General features: G+C 33.4%; 1 protein-coding gene across 7 annotated transcripts in view; it reads right to left on the reverse strand.

The window, feature by feature from the left end:
• LOC116847284 (dnaJ homolog subfamily B member 6-like) overlaps positions 1–3,886 on the reverse strand; it is a 15,970-nt gene extending 12,084 nt beyond the window's left edge. For 2 of the 7 annotated variants that reach the window (XM_032822164.1, XM_032822253.1), the window contains exon 1: positions 3,522–3,884. The gene's annotated coding sequence lies outside the window, so the exon portion shown is untranslated. Of the gene's footprint in view, positions 1–281; positions 575–1,056; positions 1,082–3,146; positions 3,482–3,521 lie in introns of those variants that run through there. The other 5 variants (XM_032822638.1, XM_032822579.1, XM_032822408.1 and 2 more) reach the window with 5 other exon arrangements.
• Between the last annotated feature and the right edge of the window lie 2,533 nt (positions 3,887–6,419).

Raw genomic sequence — 6,419 nt, forward strand, 5'->3', positions numbered from 1 at the left:
AATTTATTATTCGAGTTATTTGAAACTAAAAATGATACTTTATATATATATATATATATATATATATATATATATATATATATATATAGTGTCATTTTTAGTTTTAAATAACTCTCGAATAATCAATTTTTTTTCTAATTATACAACTAATTATATAATATTTTAATCCATAGATAGTGCAAGTTTCAATGTTTTCTTAAAAATTTATTATTTTGCCTTACAACTTCCTTAATTAACAAATTGATTCGCATGTTTTTATACGTCGTTACAAAAAAACGTACGATCGAATGACCAATTCTCTCTTTCTTTCTCTCTCTCTCTCTCTCTCTCTCAATATTGGTTCCAGGTAATCCTACGATTTTTCCCCAACACCATTCTAATAAATGAATGAATGACCAATTCGATATTACTAATCGTCGTCATGTTTTTTGGAACATTTGTGCGTTCGCAACGATTACGATAACGATGTTGCCGTGATACATTTTCCAATATCTCGATAACACTTTACTACGCCTTTGTGCTAATCAGTTGCGCGCATGTAACGTTATCGATTTAAATCGACCACAGGCATGTAAGAGTACGGATATAGCGCTACTGTGACCGCTATTGTACCATACCATGTTTTAGGTAAGAGTGAACGCGTTAAACTATTGAGCGACGCGCGAGCATGAAATCTCGATAGAAAACTAAGCTTAAATCCGAAGACTGGCCACCGACGAAATTGCTAAAGTTAGCCAAGTCGACTATCGAAAATAGAGACATAGAGGTGGAGGTCATTACGATACGTCGTTGCAACCGCTATCGTGCAGCTACGGCTGTTTAATATTTTACGTATTGATATATTGGTCACGTTATTAATTAGCTAATTAGTAAAATTGTAAATTAAGAGAAATAAGTAAGCACATCAGCAGTCTATGAACGGTAATTCTAATGCGCATTTTCTTCAAAGTACTCGATCAACGTAATGTTCGTTACTTTGACTAATCGTTGATACTACTTTGGCTCTTTCAGTCTGAATTGATCCTAATGCCAAATACAGAAGAATTATATACGTACAAACTTTGTTAGAGAAGAGATCGGTCAAACGTGAGCTAACAAGCGCACATACTTTTACCTAGGAATAGTGCGAAGCTACGAGTGACTCATGTTACTTTTGGATTTGATTTTGGTCTGCCTACACTACCTACGCGAATGCTCTCAGGTAAAGCTTTATTGCGCGCGAAGCGCGACGTGGGTGCTTTCCGACGGAACGCGTATCCGCTCCGACTCGACTTCCAACTACGTCAGAATATGAAATGCACATTATTTCGAAACTATATACTTTTATTTAACCACTATTATCTACTTTCCTGTTATTACTCTTATTGTTAATTATGTAAATCGAAATTATACAAATTCCGAGAAATTCTGATATTTACGAAAAAAACAAAAGGGTGCTCAACTAAGGATCGATTGTTCCAGCCTCTTAATAAGCTACCTGACAATTAAATCATATGTCTGTCTTCGATTTTTTTTTCAAATTAGACAAAGACAGACAGATGGTTTAACTGTTAGATGGCTTACCAAGAGATAGGAACAAACGGCCCTAAGATGCATCTCTCTTGGCAAGCTATCTTATTAATCAGCTATCAATCAACTATATATAAAAAATATGCGTTTTTTCAAAAGAATATTTTTCCAGCTGAAAGGGAATATAATGCGTGTGTGTGTGTGGGCAGAACAAATGAGAGGGAAGCGATTCTAGTGGGCGTCCTTATGACGTCATTTTTACATGTTTGGCCAGAGAACGACATATCGAAAGAAAAGGATGTCTATCACGAAAACGCATGTTTTCGCTTGCCTTCTCGCATATCTCCTTAGCTTTTCAAATATAATGTATGCTGAATTATTCATATATTACACAGCGAGACGAACACGCGAATGCATATTGCGATCATTTCTAAATAATTTATAAATGTAATATTCTCTTTTTTTAGATATTAATGTTTGATTTTTGCATTCAAAATATTACATTCTCAGATATATATTTACATATGTATAGAATTACTTCAATATTGATTTAAATAGCATTCGACAAACGTTATTAGTTCATAATACAACTATAACAAAACTATTTATCAGTTTTATTTAACTTCTAATATCCTAATATGTAAAACTTAACAGATTTTTAAGAAGATTACTTGCCTTTATTCAGAAAAACATGTGTACTTAATATATGTGTACTTTAAATTTATGTATAAATTAAATATATAATTATATCATCTGTGCTATTGCTTAATTTTATATCAAACAAAAAGAAAACATATATCTACTATATATAAGTATCTACTAAGAGAAAAGAAAGATTTATGTATACATTTTTTAATTTAGAGACTAATTATACATGCATATATATATATATATATATATATATATATATATATGCACATGCATGTGTATTAATATAAACCTGCTAAATCATTGTAGTATTCCAAATTTTGTTATTGTATGTATTATTGTTAATAAAACCATTGGCTATTTTAGTCATTTGTAACAATATTATATATTATAATATATATTATATATTACAATATTATATATTATAATATATATTTTATGGATAATGAGTAATATAAGCGATCTATCAAGCAAACATTGTACCACTAATTACAAAATATAAAATAAAATATAAAATAATATATAACTTGATATTATTATTGCGTTATTATGTTGTATTCCATGTTACGATGAGCAAAGTTGTATACCATTCGAGATTAGGACAAAATTTACATCCATAATAGCAACAAATGCAGTTTTCACAATATTATTTACAGATCCACATCAAAGACGAAATCATTTTGCTATTTACTTTTGCTATTATTGAATAACAATTACACATTTCATGTAATTTTATAAAATATCATTATTAGACCTGTTCTTTTAAGCTAAATTAATGCTATTCTGGAACTTTGTTCCTTTCTCTTTCAATGCTGGGTTATATACTTATTTTATATTAAAGACAAGTATAACTTAGTGAAGCTAAAAACAACAGATTTAATGTTGTAACACATTCTTTTGGTTATCTGATTATTCAATTCAGGGGGATATCATGATCTATCATAAACTAGCAAGGTAGTAGATTTTAATTTGGACATTTCATCACGTACCTTTGTTGCCAATGTTTATGACTAGACGATTTTATGCAACTTATAAACACACTCAACTAACTTAATGTCACGTATTTGTGCTTCTCGCACGTTTCAATTCGTTTCAATTACGTTAATATCTGACGACACTTTGCGAAATAATGAAGCAAACTTGGATGTCTCGTGTGCAACCGTTAGCGCACTAGTATGGAATGCAAGTGCCTTCGATATAATATGTTCATGCGAATTAATACATTTTTTCGAAAATTTGTACAGCGTTGGTCAAAATACGTAAAAGAAATGCAAAAATTTCATAATTATAAAATGTACCAAAAAAAGGCATACAAACATAACAATATAACGAAAAGTATCACGATCGTTATCGTTGAGACTCACCAAAAGTGGTTCCTGTTCTTTGCACATCAATCACCAATCGTATTCGTTAATCGATTTCAATCGAGGATCAAGAGTAAACCGTTGTTTTCCGATCGGGAAACAGACGACGTTTGCACACAAAAATGAACGCGGTTAAACCTTGAAGTTTCCACAAAGCTAGATATTCAACATGAGAGATATTTCGACTTCTTTAGATATACAATTTGCCACTACAAGGCTTGTCAAATGTAATCAAATAAAAATAGTGAAATGGATTCTAGCAGGAACCAGTAGATTAGATTAGGTTAGATTTCTTTTTTACTCCTCCCATGTAAAATAGAATAAAGATCTCAAGCTTCGTTTCATTCTCGGTTTATTTAGGGACAGACATATTGCAGAGTGCGCTATCTAATAACGTATGACGTCATCATGAACGGACGAATAATTGGACGAGCCGTTATAGGGAATTCACATTAAGTATGTTCTATTTAATTGTATTTATAGTTTTTCATGAAATATTGTATGCAATATATTTTCCAGAATCAGAATCCAGAGGCTCGATCCTTGACGGTATACGAATGAGATACGCATGCGAAAATCTATAGTTCACGTTACGTATACTGTAGATTTTCGTATGCGAATCTTATTCGCACACCGTCAAAAATTAGGTCTTAAGGCCAAATCACACTAACGATTGGCGATAGATGATTGACGATTGAAGATTGGAACTTGACCAATTGGAACAAAACAAGCAAAGTCTGAAGCTTGCTGATTCGTTAAAATCTAATCTTTAATTGTCAATCGTCAATCGCCAATCGCTAGTGGGTGCTTTCCAATTGCAATATCCCTAAACACTTTCATGCATACGGCGACACAAGTTGCATTCCAATCGTCGACACAACACTACACATCGTACTCAGCTCGAGGGCTACTAGTCGGCTGTGTAAACTAGTGTTTTCTAGTGAAAATTAAAGTTGATAAACGTAGCGGCTTGAAAAGAGACTGCATTTGCGACGTGAAGTGGATATCTTTTTTATTATTTAGATTTTATTATTTATTATTAAAAAATAACAAAATATAAGCATAGTTAAAAAATAATCCTAACCCTACCTGACATACATACACATTAGTACACACTTTGTTCCAATTGAATCGTGCACAACGTTACACTTTGTGCATTTCTGTGTATATATGTGTCAAGATGTGTTAAACAATTGGAAAACATTCAGTGTGGTTTAGCCTTTAGGGGTTCGATTCTGGGGTTCTGATATGCGAGTGAGATACGCAAAATCTATGGTATATGTAACGTGAATTATAGATTTTCGCATGCACATCTTATTTACACGCTGTCAGGAATCGAGCCCCAGGGCCTTGGGCCCAGGGGGAGGAGCGTCACGATTGACCTCAGTACGATTAGACACAACCAATTGATACAGAGAATTATCTAGTGAATTACTAGGTCAAACCAATCATTACAATCTGTGTCCAATCGTACCGTGGTCAATCGTATTGTGATCAATCAGGTTTTTACCCGGGACCACCAGGGGCCGTATTCTTGAAAAATATCAGGTTTGTTTGCGTCGATGCCTCAACGATGCTCCTACTCGCTCCAACGCACTCTGATTAGTTTACGTCACAACACGGACCAATCAGAGTGCGTTGGAACGAGTAAGAGCACATTGGGGCATGCGACGCGAACAAACCTATCATATGTGATATTTTTCGAGAATTAGTCCCAATCTACAATAAGCTTTAAACCTTATTTTAAGCCTAGAAATTGACCAATCACGGTGGAATTATAGAGAAATTGTTGAGCAGTAACGGAAAAGAAACTAGGTGAAAGACAACCAATGAGAATGATTCCGCTATCGCTTCGTTCCGTTGCTTTGTCACCGGGTTCCCCATGGCAATGATTTTACGGAATGGAACGCGAACTTATTACACATAACCTCCCAGACATAAGATCTCCTGACGATATCCTAAGGATGTTCTAAGGATGAAGAAATGTTCTTAGGACTTGTTCAGGATGTATTCTGGATGAACCCTGGACATCTGTGCTATTAACCAATCATAATTATTTATTTTTCTATCATTTCACTGTGATTGGTCAATTTCTTAAGGCTTAAAGCTTACTACACTTATTGTAGATCCGGACTTAAGGAAGGTCTGGGGGTCGATCATGAATCTTTCACGTGAATCTTGTATGTACTTTACACTTTTAACATTTTTACAATTTCACTTAAAAAGGTTCACGTGAAATATGACATAACCTTACCATATAGTAACATATCTGTGAGGGCAAAACATAAAATATGATGTAAAAAATATTAAAAAAGTAATATAAAATTATAATTTATAACTATAATATAATTACTAAAATATAATGTATATAAATATAACGGTTAATAAAAATATTATCCCTTTTGCGTCAACCGTAGGAAACTAAACAATTTCATGTGAATTTTCAGTTTATGAGAATATTAGTGTTTTCCCTGCAAAGAAAGACATTTTCATGTGAACTTTTAAACCATCAACAGACTTGGCTAAAATGTAAAAGATGACATATAGCATAGATAACATTTTATATAATAACATTCTGTCCCGATTGGTTATATTACCAAACCAAATAACTAATAGTTGTCAGTTGCCTACAATACCGTCCATATTCACTGTATTTCTACATCATGGACTATATAGGGTGCGTTCGCTTTGAACGCTTACGCGCTTTAAGCGCTTAAAAATATCGCTCACGTCGTTTACTTTGGCGCTATAAGCGCTTAGAAACTGCATATTGACGTCATGCGTGACGTCATAACTCGCGCTTACATTCACTTCTTCTATCGAGGTAGGGTAGTAAAAGCGTGAGCACTTATAAGCGCTTATTTTCCAAAGAGAACGATAAGTTAGATTGCGTCGATG

Source organism: Odontomachus brunneus, unplaced genomic scaffold (genome assembly GCF_010583005.1).
Source record: "Odontomachus brunneus isolate Ranch 3 - 2012 unplaced genomic scaffold, Obru_v1 Obru_scaffold_001, whole genome shotgun sequence".
Taxonomy (NCBI): domain Eukaryota; kingdom Metazoa; phylum Arthropoda; class Insecta; order Hymenoptera; family Formicidae; genus Odontomachus; species Odontomachus brunneus.